Below are 16,247 nucleotides of genomic sequence, written 5' to 3'. Positions count from 1 at the left end.
AGAAGAGCAGCTAGGGTAGGGCAAGATGGAGAACCAGATTTCCCACTTCAGGACCCATTTTAATGAACAATGTGGCTGGCAGATGTTATTTAAAAAAGTTTTAGGGGCTCCTGGGTGGCTCAGTCGGTTGAACATCTGACTTCAGCATAGGTTATGATCTCACAGTCCATGACTTCGAGCCCCGCACAGGGCTCTGTGCTGACAGCTCAGCCTGAAGCCTACTTCGCATTCTGCGTCTCCCTCTCTCTCTGCACCTTCCCTGCTCACAGTCTCTCTCACTCTGTCTCTTGAAAAATAAATAAACAGAAGAAGAAGAAGAAGAAGAAGAAGAAGAAGAGGAAGAAGAAAAGAAGAAGAAGAAGAAGAAGAAGAAGAAGAAGAAGAAGAAGAAGGAGAAGAAGAAGGAGAAGAAGAAGAAGAAATGATAATGGAAACATTGGGGCTGGAAAGTGAAAGCAGGTTCAAATCACTCGGGAGAAGTTTTTCATCTCCATTCAGAAATCTGTCCCAAATGGGTCCTGAAGGACCTTTCCCTTGTTACAGCTGAAATTTATCCAGAAGAACCCCCTCCCCCAAATTTCCTGCACTGCCTGCAACAGACTTGCACCTGCTGGTGGGAGGCATGTCTAGTACTTGAATTAGAGGATTTGTAATCCAGTTGCTCCTTTACTTGTGAAAAAAAAAAAAAAAGTCTGCATCAATTAACACTGGTGTTCACCCATGTCTTCACAGACCAATAACCCCAAGAATGTGTGTCCTCAATAGGAGTGTGCATGTAAATGGTCTGGGAATTTTTTGTGACGTATATGACTGTCACACTGACGACAGAAGTCAGGAGATTTTCATTCATGTATGTGAATTTTGAGAGCACTCTCTGGAACCTCTGACATGATCTCCTATACTCAAGCAAATTCCCGTGCAGAATAACCATGCAGATCAACATAATGACAGACTCTGAATTCAGACCAGACTCCCTTTTCCAGCAAGTATCAGCTAGGGATCTTCTGGAATGTGACTTAATATTTAAACTTCAGTCTCCTCCTGTACCAAAAAATATATATATTTACATATGTAACTTTAATACATATAATACTTACCTAATGGTGTTGCTGGCATGCTTTAATGAGATCATCTAAGACAACTAGTTCACTGCCTGAACATAGTAAATGCTGAACAAATTCTGATTCTTATTTTTGGTTAATATTATAAATTGATCATCTTTCTCCTTGAAGAAGTTCTAAAATAGTTTGTCTAACTCCAAAGAATCTTTCAAAAAACCTCAAGTTGTGCGTGCATTGATAATGTTAGTTGACTAAATCCTCATGTAAGCTAACTGCATTGGTTTTGGTAAATAAAGGATTAGGTCCTGGGAAGCCACATAAAGCATGAGGACCCTGGTTATCTACAAGGTAAGGATTTGAGCATACAAAGGAGGGAAAAGATGGTATGGAAGAGGTATTTGCCACTTTGTCCTTTGGCCTAGAACTAGCCCTTAGAAGAGCTGGTGGCTTAGACCAATTAACAGCCCTATCAGGCTCTAACCTTTTCCTCTAATTCATACTTTAAACTCTCCTGAATACGTGGAGTTTTGTGACAGATGAATCCACAGGAAGAGGTGACTCAGAAAACTGGTTAAAGCTGACTTTCTCTTTGCTGTTTCCTGTTTTCCTTACAAGTGATGTATTTTTGGCACAGAGTCTTGTTATAAACCGTCTGGGGCAGTTGTTTCATGATACTGCATTAAGTTGCTAAAAAAGAGAGAATTCTGAGTTAGTGAATGACTAAACTGTGTTTTCATCCTAAATAATGATAGACCTACTGGATGATTGTAACTAGATTTTCCATTTATTTCCTGACAACAGCAAAGGGCTAGGGGGTTGGAAGGCCTTTAAATAGACAGATGTATAAACTACAAATGCTTGAATCTTGCTTATTTTCTTCCCAGTGCTAATTTCTAGACAATGCTACCATCTTTGGTCAGCTAGCTGTTTTGGTAGGAAATTCCAAGTATGGAATTGCATTGCATGAAAGTTTAAGTCTCCTTTCTTTATACCCTTTTTTTACCCCCCAAATTAAAGCTTTTTGTGATAAAAATAAGTCTAATGTGCTGTTTTGAAGTTTTGCTCTATTTGCGATGCTTTCTCAAAAGAGAAACACATTCTGTCTCAGTTTGAAATGAAATATTATTGCTGACAAGAAAGAGACTTCAAGATGTGCTCACATGACACAGCAAAATGAATTTCAAGACAATATAAAATCTCTTTGCTTCTCTCTATGTAAAGTAAACGTTTCTATCTATTGATCTGAGATCTAAAGTGCCTATTGCCATCCTACCAAAGTGCAAAGAAAATACATTTCCAGTAAGTCTAAGAGCCTAATGCAGGTATCTGATTATTACAGTGTAAAATTCCTTCAATATGTATCACCACCTGGTGTATGTGAATATACCTGTCCATAAATTCACATTTGCTGATAAAACTAAGTAGATAAATAAAATAAATCTTTTCACAGTATTCTTGACGATTTTTATTAACTGCTTAAAATGCTTTAAGGGCATTTCATCAAGTTCTACATGCTCCAGGAAGGTATTTTTTAAGAATTTGCCATAGAGAACTGAATGACAACTCAAAGACAAATGGAGTTTCACTAGGTAGACTTAAACAAAATTAGTGACTTTCAGATAAGCATGGGCTGGGTAGAATTTGAAATACGAGTTTAAAAATCTGTAATTACTTAGCCTCCTTCTCAACCTTATTAGTTTCCAAAGAGGGCAGAATGGCATTTCAAATACCTCTCTGAACCATAATAAAACAATCATTCTGTTATTTTTACCAAAGTTTATGACTTCACCCTTGACAGCATTTTATGTCTTATTGATACTAATTGCGAATGATATTCTATTTAGAAGAATATGTTTTATATGAGGCCTACCTCTGAGATGTTATCCAAAAATTTTCTACTTTCTGTCTAAAATACCCATATTAGAAAATAAAGGGTAGGCAAATATTCTTATGTCATTTGGTCTTGTTGGTTTCCTGATAATGGAACTAATTCTCAATGTGGGGGAGTTTGTTTTCTTGGGAAAAAAAATTGATTCAGGTCACCAAAATTGTTTTTTCCAAAAGTTAAAAATAAAACAAAACAAAAGAACTCAACACATAAGAGTAAGAAACGCCCACATATGGTTTCCAGGTAGTAAATAAATCATGACTTGTTATCAAATCTCAGCTTCGACATAAACTAAGTAGGTTAACTTGGGCAAGTTATTTAATTATTTTAGCTTCTGCTTCCTCATCTGCAAAATGGCTGCAAGCATTTTATCTACATATAAGACTGTTCTAAGCATTAACTGAGAAACTGACTTTGTGCCAGGGACTACGATTTCCTCAAACTCATTTATCTTTCCTCTGAGTTCACCAGTGAGCTAGCTACCTTCCTCAGCCTCCTTTGCAACTGGATATGGCCATTAGAGTGTGAATGGAGGTGATAATGTGCATTACCCACCAATGTCTCTCTTTGTCCATCTGCTGCCGAAAGAACTTGTAGGATCAAAGGATCGGAGCCATGAGGTGGAATTTGCCTGGATTCCAAAATGACCTTGTGGCATAGATCATTTGCTGAAGAGGAACATTCACATTAAAATTTGTATGAATAAGATATAAACTTATTTGAAAGCCAACAAGTTTTGGGGATTTTTTCGGCACGGCTGCCAACATTACTAACCCTAACTTGCACAGAATATAAGCTCCCAATTAGATTAAGAGTTCCAGGGAAGCAGTGATCGCTCCCATTCCTTGTGTTCACCATCATGTCAATGCACTCAGCACCTATCACATAGTAAAGTACTCAAGATATGAATGAAAATACAAACCACAGGCTCTTATTCTTCTTGGGGAAGAATCTTACAGATTTAGTCTCTAGCTGTCGCCAGCAAAATCACTTCTAGTCTTTTGTAGAACATGGCTATTTTTATCAAAGTGTGATTATATTCCAAGACTATTCATTTTAATGAGTTCCTTTTTCAATTGAGTTATTATTCAAATCAGTTAGCATTTATAAAGTCCTTAGAATCATGCCAAGCACATAGGTAGAGCTATATACATGTCTGTTAAAAATAAATAAATAAACTGTCTCAGTTTTACATTGATTTTGCATTTCTCTTTCTCGTCCAAAACAAATTTTTTTCCATTTATTTTTAGTTTTCATATGAGATAGTTTGAACATATACTTGATGTTATTGTGTATTCTATTAAAGATGTTTGACTTTTGGCACAAAGACACTTCTGTTGGAGTTCAAGCCTTGTCATGAACATAAAAATTGCACTTTCAAATTGCCACACAGCATCGATTTCAGGCTTTATATTCAAGGGTATACTGTAGCCATCTCAAAGTAACTTTTAGAATTTCTTCTCAATCTTGTGTTCAGTAACCTTGTACTGGTAAGTTGAAATCAGCCAGAGGAAGAGTATTTACACCATGAAAACTGGCAGCTTCTTCAAATCAGGACTTCTTGATTTCTCTCACACACACTGTCGCTCTTGCTCTCCTCTCTTTGGACACCAAATTGTTAAACATTTACCAACACATCTGTGTGAAATTGCAGTTTGCAATTCCTAAAAGAGGTTACTCTATAAGAAATTTAAGATAAACACAAATTGGGGTACTAGTTGATACGCAACAATACCAAAGAAAAGAAAATGGTTCCAGAGTTTCTTCTGTTCATCTAGAAATTTTCATGATACCTAGAAAATAAGAAGCAAAAGTGCTTGTTGAATAAATTATACAGCATAGTTAGGATAATAATTGCTAACTTTAACGAGCACTTACTAGATGCCAAAAACTATTTTAACTGATTTACAGAATTCTCAAGAAAATGCCATGAGTTCAACATTAATGCCTCTATTCTGCATGCATAAAACTTGAAGAAGAAAAAGCTCAGCGTTAAGAGTGAATTTGTAATTACATTGTTAAATAAATGCTTAATTTATAATTCTGTATACTTCAGGTACAACCAAGATATCTGACTTTTTCTGAAAAAGAAAATTGGAATATCAGGCTGTAACCCATCAACTCAGTGGCAAGTCCCCTGAAGTGTAGATGATTTACAGGAAGCATCTCTATTTTGATGAAGTGGTAAGTGTTTAGTTCATCACTTTTCTCTAGTCCTGAATGTAATTTTACACTTGGTTAGTGTGCCTCAAGTTTGTGAGTTTGCTGATCTCTAGAATCAGTTGAGGCCATACTTCCAGAAGTAATACTTGAACCCAACTCCAAAGGCTGTGCTTTTAACCAATATAATATAATGATGAAAGATAAATGTACAATACAAATTTAGAGGTATTTCAAGTGACTGTTGTTGCTATCATTGTTTTAAAACTCAAGCTACTATTGTATATGGTGATGTGTAACATGGTACATGGGTATATACGTATACATTGTACACATATGTCCATCTATATTGAACACATACATAGAATCCATACCTTTATAACTATAAAAAAGCTAATGAATAATGCTTTCAAAATGATTCAGAAGGCATTGATCTGTTGAACATATCTCCACCTCAGCACCTGCCTCCTAAGTGAGCAGCCAGTTTCTATTAAAATTCATATTCCCAATCTATTCACTCAGTCCAGGCTTCTTATGTATGATTGCTATTATGTTTCCTGAATGAACTTAATGGCTCTGGCATGAATCAAATCCAATCCATATATCTATTACACACATGCATATCCGATAGCAAATACTATTATAATGATATTGATGTTATTTTAGATGAAGTTTTCCAACTATATGATTATTATGATGCAAATGTTATGGAGACAGCTGGCTTCTTCCTCATTTTCAGAGAACACAGGAAGAAAGATAAAATGACATAATCAAGATGGAAATCCTCAGCAATTATTTCCAGTGAGTGGAGGTGATGCCCCAGGAACAAAGAGAACTTTTATACAATAGACCCTTCATCTCTGAGCTGAAATGCCTTACAGTAGCCTCTTACCATTAGAAAATTATGTTGACCTGTCATCCACAAAGATAGCTTGTAGGCTGGTATTTTGGAGAAGAAAAACCTATGTTCTACCCATTAAAATTTTCCAAGCACACTCATCAACTTCATTCTGTTATGGACCGAATGGAGGATCAGAAAATGGGTGAACTAGAGGATTTGTGTGTACTTTAAAGTCATATAGAAAGTCTCTGTTCTATAGCCAGGCATGGAGAAATTTCCCATATATTTAAGCCTAAGTCTAAAATAATTAGAGGGGGAAGAAACTAAGAGGATTTTAAAAAATGTTTAATGTTTATTTAATTTTTAAGAGAGAGAGAGACACAGAGCGTGAGCAGGGGAGGGGCAGAAAGAGAGAGGGAGATGTAGAATCCAAATCAGGCTCCAGGCTCGGAGCTGTCAGCACAGAGCCTGACATGGGGCTTGAACCCATTAACCATGAGATCATGAGCTGAGCCAAAGTCAGACGCTTAACCGACTGAGCCACCCAGGCAACCCAAAGAGGCTTTTTTTTTTTTTTTTTTAAGATTCTAGGGCATTTGTATCATTTTAGAATATAGCACATAGATATTATCAATGTTAGGTATCACTAAACTATTGTGATGTTACCACCCCTACCAGTCAATTCTATGTCCTGGGGAGCAAAGACATAGGACTCTAACAGCACAGGCCATGCAGGGCCAGGCAGTAAATGCAGACATTCACATTTTCAAGCAGGGATTGCTCAAATTCTCTGTGGCTTGAAAGACAAACAGCTTCATCCTCAGAGACCCTGCGACTCATGGATATTAAAGTTAAGTCCTGAAGCTAGGTTGAGAGAGTTTTTTAAACAGAAGCATTCCAAAATATGTAAATTGAAGTACCTTTTCTTCTATTTTCCCTGGAGTTCTCTACAGGTTTGAAAGCTTGACTAGGAGTCAGTGGTGAGTGTTATTTATAGGCATGACTCATCAGCTCCCTGACATGGTTAACATACAAGCAACCAACTTACCCAAAGTGAGGAAGCCTCTGGGGAGAATCTGGTTTCCAGATAATAATGACTCATTCTAATACTCTTTTATAAATATGTTAGCAAATAGCACATTATAACAATTGATGTCCTCTCTGTTCACACACACACACACACACACACACACACACACACACATACACACACACACACACACACACACACAAGCAGCTAGTGATAAAATAGCATGGATACTATTTCTTTATCTGCTTATTGTGTTAATATTTACCAGAACCTCCAGGTGTCATAAAGGCTGGAGTACATGAGTGTCTATTTGCTTATGTGGCTGCATTAAAGTTGATAGAAATACAAGGGAGGTCAAAAAATTCAGCAATATTAGCTTCTAGCAGAAGAGAAACAGTAACTGAAGGGCTTGTTCTGTTTTGCTTACAAAGTAATATGATACACTTGACTCCCACCTGCTTCTCTACACTCTGAATTATATGCCCCTTTCACTCCCACCCACATGGACTCTCTGCTTAGAAACTATTCTACAGTGAGCCTCTCCACTGTCCTTTTTCCTATAAAACGCCATTTCATACTATGCAATGTCATTAAATTGATCCTTATATGATAAGCTGACTAGTTATTTGAAACCCGATTGAAAAATAAAGAATAAATATTAAAGTAATGTTAATTATTACTAAAATTCAGTCCTAATGAATTTTTAGTTTCAATCAGATTCTTATTTGATAGTAAGGTTATAAATGGAACATTAACAGTCATTAAAAAACCCAATAAAGTATATAGGTTATTGAGTGATTGCTTACTGTTATGTCTTTCACTTTTAAAGGGCTGATGTGACAGTGTCTCTGCTCATAACATTTCATGGTTATTAATGATGGGCTCCTGTGGCATAGACAGCTCTCTGTTCTGATTCCCAACATTAACAGGTTAGAGTATAGAATGACATAAATGAAACTAAGATCCTATGCAAAGGTTTCCATGAGGGTCAAGAATAAAATGAAGTGGAAAACTCACTGGGTATCATTTTGTCAAAGCCACAGGAGAGAAAAGCCTGAATTGAATTGTAGAAGGGAAGAAACAATACAATGCTTCAAGTTTCACTTTTGCATTTGCTCTCAGGAAGCATAAGGAAACCAGGGTTTCAAATTACAATCAGCTCACTGTAGACTCACTAATTTACTCTCTTACCCTCATTCAGAGAGCTCTGTGCTCTTTTTTTATTTCTAATTTCTTCTCTTACATGGCCTCTTAATCTCTGTGTCAACTCACACTTAAGTGGTCAAGATACAACTAAAATAAGTGAGTTTATGTTTTATGTTAAATGGATTCGTGCTTAGAAAAACAGCAAATATTAATTGAGCATATGTTATATAACTGGGCATTGTTCTATGAGACTAGTATACATTAACTCATTCAATCCTTATAAAAATTCCATGTAGTAGACATTGATGCTAACCTCATTTAAAGATGAGGTTAGAGAAAGATGTACACCACGAGTAGGTGTAGAGACAGGGATTTGACAGTGACTGAAGAACTCACTCCCCTAATCTCTCTACTATGCAAAGAGACTTTATGAACTTATTGTATATTGATATCCTCAACAAAATTAGAACATGTTTTTCTCACATCTAAATATCAATAAATCCATACCATAAATCAACCAAATATTAAATGATAAATTCATTTTTTTTCAATTACTTAAGCAAATTTATTGGGTTGCACTGTACATATATTAAATGGAAAGAGTAAGTGGGACAGGCCTATATTTTATTTATATTTTTTTGTTTGTTTTTATTTTTTTATTTATATTTTTCAATATATGAAATTTATTGTCAAATTGGTTTCCATAGAACACCCAGTGCTCATCCCAAAAGGCGCCCTCCTCAATACCCATCACCCACCCTCCCCTCCCTCCCACCCCCCATCAACCCTCAGTTTGTTCTCAGTTTTTAAGAGTCTCTTATGCTTTGGCTCTCTCCCACTCTAACCTCTTTTTTTTTTTTTTCCCTTCCCCTCCCCCATGGGTTTCTGTTAAGTTTCTCAGGATCCACATAAGAGTGAAAACATATGGTATCTGTCTTTCTCTGTATGGCTTGATAATTTCATTTTAATTAAGCTGGATAGTCTTTAATTTAGTACATATTTTAATAGTCCTATGTCAATTTCTATGTTGTTTTGAAATAAATGAATATGAAAAGAAATCACCTGGAAATGAGGAATTATGACATGGGGAAAACCTATACACACACTTTACTTTTTTTTAAATTTCTTGAGTACTAATGTGATTTTTAATCGTATTGAGCACTTAATATCTTTCTAATTAGAAAATAAACAAAAGAATGCTAATTACTGGCCAGAACCTCATAAGATCACATGTGCCACCCTTAAAGCTTGGGTCAGTCATGGAACATGGGGACTCATCTATCTCTGAGAACAAAATTATCAGCATGCTCCCTAGCACTTCCCCAGAAGTCCTTAGAATCTCATAAGCTACAGTCAGAAAGCCCTTATTACATTATCAGTAAGGCAAGTCACAACCACTAAGATGAGTGGAATTAGTTAGGATGATAGGATTAAAGAGGATAATTAAAAGACATACAAAATCAATAAGGTTTGTACAGTATTGTAAAGAAAAGGTCAGTATTTTAAAACTTCAGCTAAGAACCAATGCAATAGGACATTAAAAAAATAAGGGATAGAGCAAGGAATCAACAGAGGAAAAAAACTAGAAAATGGTGAAGAAAGGGGAAAAATTGCAAATATTACATTTCTGATTACAAAAAAAAATCCATTTTAGAGAGCAAAAGTAAAATATTGCTTAATCCTATTGGTACACTCAACCATTAACTATGAGGTCAGAGGTTTTTAAATTTTGTTTTTCATCTTGATTTTACTGCTCTCATTTGGACATTCAGATGAGTTAGTCATGCATATTATGTCATAGAAACTTACATGAATTGTAAGGCAACCCTGTTAGTAACTAAGGAGACATGTAGAACAATGTGACAATTAAGAAGTTCCTGTTACAAGTTATTAATAATTCTTAACTCTAGCTACAGGCATAAACACAATATTAATGACAAGAAAACTATAATGTGATATGATGTATCACTAATATGATGGAAAATTATACTGTAAGATTTTTATATGTCATTAACAGGATTTAATACAATGGGATTTTTATGCAAGATCAAGCAATGTCTGTAATGCCTCTGGATAAAAAAACAGTCCTATATTTCATGCTCTTGAATAGCATTGTAGATATATCACACATGATCCTTGAGTATGAAGGTTTATAGCCTCAACAGAAAATGTTGCAGTTTCATGATATTTTGAGTTTTATAGTTTTCATTAGGAGCTTTATTGATTAACTTTTGTTTCAGATTTAAAATCCCTTGTAAGTTTGGAGAAAAAAATATGTCTCTTCTTATTCCATATTTACCTATGTATAATTTATGAGTAACATTTTATATATTTTATAAATGACACTTTCTAAAATTTTAATATTTAAAATTCACAAATTAATTTCAAACATGATAAACAGTATTCACTTTAAAACTATAATTAAAGAGCTTGATTAACTTAATAAAAACTGTTTTAAGAAAGCAGGCATTTTATATGAAGAAAAAATTAAACACATTAATTTATTACTAGGATAAATTGAAACATTCTTTTTCAATGCACATTAATAATGTTGCTTCTTTCAAAAATTACCTTGTACTTTTACTTTATATCTTAAGTTCAGTGATATCTCTGTTTTTATCCTCAGTGAAACCAAGAATTTCCAAGTTAACATCTTTGTCTTAAGGGTAATCTTTCAGGGTCTTTTTCTTTAAAGAGAGCAATATACATAATGAGAAGAAGATCCATTGGTTCCTAAGACAAGCAAAATTCTTCTCCTTTGTATTGCCCATCTAGCTGGAGCTCTGGATACTGCAAAAACTCACAGGGACCCACTGCAACCCTTTAATTTGCAAAGCAGTAATCTATGCAAATACGAGTTTTAGGTATCTTGAGAGAATTCTGACAATTTTGCAATTATCCCAGATAAACTATCAAACACAATGGACATCCATAGAAACACCAATAAATTTCTTGTGAGTCTCTTGAGGTTCTTTCTGAATCCTGAATCCTGTTAGGATCGCTTGGTTTAGCCATTTAAGAGCTGATGAGGTTGTTGTATGGAAAAATAGCACAGGTTTTACAGCACCTATGAGGCTTCATACTACTTTTGGCAATTAGCACAAATGTTGAGTTAACAGGAGAATCGATGGAAAAACTCACCTGGACTGCTCTCAGTTTATGGTTTATCTCTTCCAGGGCTGTTCTGTACCAGTGGTACCGAATTGTTTAGTGTTGAAGGAGTCTCTGTATTTCTCTGTAGTCTTTATATCCTGAAGGGGAAAAGTAACTGTGGAATAGGGGGGAAGGGAATAAAAGTGAAAAGTACTAGCATAGGATTCTATTTGGTAAGGCACGAACAGAAGTTCATCAGCTTTGCTCTGGTCTTTCCCTGGCCATACACAGTAAGATGTCTGCGGACCCCTGGGATTTGCGATCTTTAAGAAAGAAGGCATAGTCAGATTTTGTGACTACATGTATGTGTGTTTCATTCATCACTGAGAATTAGAGATCCACTCGTGCATTTTCCAAGTTACACCTTGGATGTACGGTAAGCTTATAAAACTCTGTGTTTTTATGCACCTAAATTCTAACCCAGAAAAGCTGAGCAGTAACTTCTTAATCTCACAAGAGGTAACATGCTACACAGGGATGGTTGTACAGTAAAAGACAATTAGAGATAAGTCAGAGATCATTTCAATAACCACTTCAGCCAATATTCAAATTTTGTGAATCCTGCTGAAATCCAAAAGGTATTCTGAGTTGATCATAAGACAATGTTATTGTCATAAATTTTATGTATTTTATCATCACATTAGCATCATCTAACACTGACAATATGAATAACAGAAAATGGTGATGATAAACAAAACATTTATTAAACAATGCTTGATAGGCAACATCCTAAGCAGGTCTTATATTTTATCACATCTAAATCTCATTATAATACATTTCAACTCCATTTCAAAGAAGAAATTGTCAAGTCTTAAATATACATAAGGATAATAACTAAGGTGGAATATGAAACCAGGTAATCTTATTCTAAATCCTGCACATTTTAACCATTTATTACACCACACTGCTTTTCAGCTGTTTTCTTACACCCATAATGTAATTTATTCACTTACATTTATTAAGCTCTTTAAATTTCTTTTTCATTCTTTTTTTTCTTTCACTTTTTTCTTTAACAAGACAGAATGAAAACTCTTCAGTGGTTTATCACGGCATTTTAGCACTTTTATACAAAAGGACCGTTTACGGTTACAAAATGTGTGGCCTTTCCAGAATTTCTTTCAAGACAAGGGAGTAATTGACAAAATTCTTGTAAATCTTTCATGCACTGTAACTCATGACCATTTCTCTTCTTTGATGTCTATAAAGAATATATAAAAAATATCAGGCCTCAGAACCCCTCTTGTTTCCATTTCTACTGTTACAAACATTCATTTGAATATTTCCTTTAAGATCTACTGTTTTTAAGTGTTTTTGAATTCATATTACTTGTCAAGGCAAAGGGAGGATTATTCTTTTATTTTCATGTTTGAAGATTTTTTTTTTTATTATTTAAAGAGAGGCACATTTTGTTTCTCCAAAGGCATCGGCCTCATAAATTACTTCTTAGTGAGTTTAGTGCACAACAAACCTCATTTATACTACCTTTCTTAGGCTTGAAAGATCAACAATTTTTATGAGAAATAGAGTTGAGAGAAAAAAGGTTACAGAATTATTTGTAGGAATTCTCCAGAGGGCAAGATATCACACAGAAATTCTTCTTTAATATCTATTTCTTCCCACTGGTTCCTAAGAAAATAAAGTAATGCTTCTGATAACCTTAAAAAAAAGTAGTTTTACCCTTTATGTCTGTGTACTCTCTGCTACTGTGGGTAGTGGCAGAAGCTGGGAAGCTAAGGTCCTTGGCTAATTTGACCACTACATACCTTGGTTAAGGCATGGCTGTGAAGCTGAACCATTGCACCTGAACCTGGCATCCTCTATCCCTCACAACCTTTACTTATTCTGAACTATTCTTTTCCCTGTGATCCTTACCCTCATTTTTTTTCAAATTCCCAGTGAATAATACTTTCTCACTTCCTTCCTCTTCCCCCAAAATTACTCTTTCATAAGATTCAAAATCAGCTTATTTTCCTTTTTTCCCCAAGTTTTTAAATATTTCTGATGAAAGCATCACTTAACTGTATCAAAAGAATATTCAGATATCAACAGGCAAGTGGCATTTGTCATATAAACACGTGCTACCGTTTGCATTCTGACAGGCCATGTCACATATACACACTTGCAAACATTGAAAATACTGTTGACTTGGAGTCAAATGGAAAAATGTCGATGGGCATGTTGGGAATATGGTCCATTTAGATATCCTGAAGAAACAGAATTTGATACTTGATTCTAGTATTGGAAAGAAGGATTAACTTATCTTTTGTTTCTTTTGAAATATCAGTATGACAAAACCACCCGATTCCCTGTATTGTTAGGCAGACTTAATGTGATATCAGGAACAGTATGTTAAAACTTCTTTTTATGTTAAAGCATTTTAAGTTGTAAAAGTTTATACGACTTATAAACTTATTTTTTTATTCCTTGTTTTCAGATTAATAAAATAGTTTGTTATAAAGATAGTTTCCATATCTATATGCCAATGGTTATTTTCCACCCGCTGTCTCTATTCATTATGAGAAGTTCAAATATACCTGAAATCTGAAAATATTGTACAATGAAACTCTATGTCGTCATGATTCAGTATCTATAATGATCAATCCCTGGTCAATCTTCTGTCATTGTAGCCTCTCAGGCAAGATTACTCTGAAGTAAGTGGGTGTCATCAGAGCATGGTATCTGTAGATATCTCAGTAGGTATTTCTTTTTTTAATTTTTTTTTCAACATTTATTTATTTTTAGGACAGAGAGAGATAGAGCATGAACGGGGGGAGGGGCAGAGAGAGAGGGAGACACAGAATCGGAAACAGGCTCCAGGCTCTGAGCCATCAGCCCAGAGCCTGACGCCGGTCTCGAACCCACAGACCGCGAGATCATGACCTGGCTGAAGTCGGACGCTTAACCGACTGCGCCACCCAGGTGCCCCTCAGTAGGTATTTCTAAGAGTAGGAAAACTTTTTATAAAAATAATCTTTAGGGGTGGCTGGTGGCTCAGTCAGTTGAGCGTCTGACCTTGCTTTTGGCTCAAGTCATGATCCCAGGGGTCGAGCCTTGCATCAAACTCTGCACTGAGAGTGGAGCCTGCTTAAAATTCTTTCTCTCCCTCCACCCCTCTCCCCTGCTCATTCACTAAATCTCTCTCTCTCTAAAAAAAATAATAATCGCCATGATAATAATCTTTAACTGTTATCATATGTAAACCAAATTAACAATAATTACTTTAATATTACCAAATATAACTTAATATTTCTATTTCCTCAAATGTATTATAATTTCCTTTATAGTTCGTTTATTAGGTCAGGACCTAATCCCAGGTCCCTACATAGCAGCAGATGGATGTATCTCTTAGTTTCATCTAATCTTTATGTTTTCAATTATTCTCTATTTTTATTTCAAGATTTGTCTTTTTGTTACTATTGAAAAACAAATAATATGCCATTTGATCCATTTCTGTGCTTTTTATATTATTTATTCAGATTTATTTACAGTATTTTACAGAAGCTTTGTTGGTTTGACAAATGTTAAACAGCTAAAGAATAACTCTTGGAAAGAGCTTAATATATTGTCCTATGGTAATGTCTCCATAATCATTAATTTCAGCACATCCCTGATGACAGTTAAATGTTATTCCTGTTACTCTAAGTCTAAACCAAAGGCAAATACCGAGTTGACATGGAGTAGTCTGGAGTAGTGTCAGTCTCATGGGTCAAGTGATCCCCCCCCCCCCACCCCCGCCCCGGCTCCAATGATATGTTGAAGCTCTAACCTCTGGTACCTGTGAACATGACCTTATTAGGAAATACTAGCATCTTTGAAGATGTAATCAAGTTCAATTGAGGTCATGCACAGTTAGGGTGAACCTTGTTGGGATTCTGAAATTACTACCCATAAATAAAGTTGAAAATTGCATGGAAACATTTTCTATTAGTGCAGGAAAGATACAATAATACAGAGTCTAGTGAAGTTTTAGAATATCTCTTTATTTTTCTAGTCTGATTAATGTTCATAATTGTAGTAGCCTAGAAACAGAAAGAACCCCGAATTTTTTCTCAAAGAAAGTAAGTCTGAAGGTGAGTGGTCAAGCTGACATGGGCATCAACAGTTTTCAGAGAATTAGGTTACCTCTATTTCTATCCTTCACCATTTTAACTTGTGGTTGTACCTTCTTATCACCATAAGGACTACTGCATCATGAGTCATTACACTGTAGATCCAAGCCTAAAAGAGAAATCAAAGTGAAATGATTAAAAAGAAGTACTTTCCAATGGAGTTATCAATTTTAGGAAAACTGCCTTCCCAAAGGGCTTGCATTTTCAACTACAAATCATTGGCCAGAACGTAGTCACTTGGTTACATCTAGCTAACCATCCATAAAATATGGAGAAAAACCATCCAGAACTTGTTGTTGATGTAGTATCACACAGAAGAAATTCATTCCTGAAGATGAGTATTTGTAGCTAATTTGAATTACTATATGCTATTTATAATCTAGTAATCAGGACAACATTTGAGACTCTCCTATGAATAACTGGGTGAATTTGATGATGTCAATTCTCTTTTCCAACAATGCTTGATAAAAGTCTTCTCCTCTCAGCTCCCTTTTCTATTAGTTTGAACACATTTTATTTACCACTTTTACAAATACTTGCTTTGTCTTCTCTCCACTCCCACCAATTCTTTTTCTCTCTTTCTCCCTTTCTCAATCTTTCTCAATCTCTTCAGCTCTTTGAAGATTTGTTATTTCTTGCCCAGGATATGCATTCACCTAGTTCATTGTGGGAATTCAGTAAATATTTTCTTGGCTAGTGAATTCATAATTTTAAAGGAACTCTAGGGGCATCTGTGTGGCTCGATCAGTTAAGTGCCTGACTCTTGATTTCAGCTTAGGTCATGATCTTATGATTTGTGAGATTGAGCTCCATATCAGCCTCCACGCTGAGTGCGGAGCCTGCTTGGGATTCTCTCTCT

The 16,247-nt window shown here is 35.4% G+C and overlaps 1 long non-coding RNA gene across 2 annotated transcripts in view; it reads left to right on the top strand.

The window, feature by feature from the left end:
* LOC147581253 (uncharacterized) overlaps window positions 1–16,247 on the top strand; it is a 142,756-nt gene that overhangs the window by 90,284 nt on the left and 36,225 nt on the right. The gene's annotated exons all lie outside the window — the stretch shown is intronic.

This window comes from Puma concolor, chromosome B2 (genome assembly GCF_028749965.1).
Source record: "Puma concolor isolate L17-30 chromosome B2, mPumCon1.1.hap2, whole genome shotgun sequence".
In the NCBI taxonomy this organism is placed as follows: Eukaryota; Metazoa; Chordata; class Mammalia; order Carnivora; family Felidae; genus Puma; species Puma concolor.
Note: the sequence above shows the minus strand (reverse complement) of the source record. Positions and strands in the feature narration are given on the sequence as shown.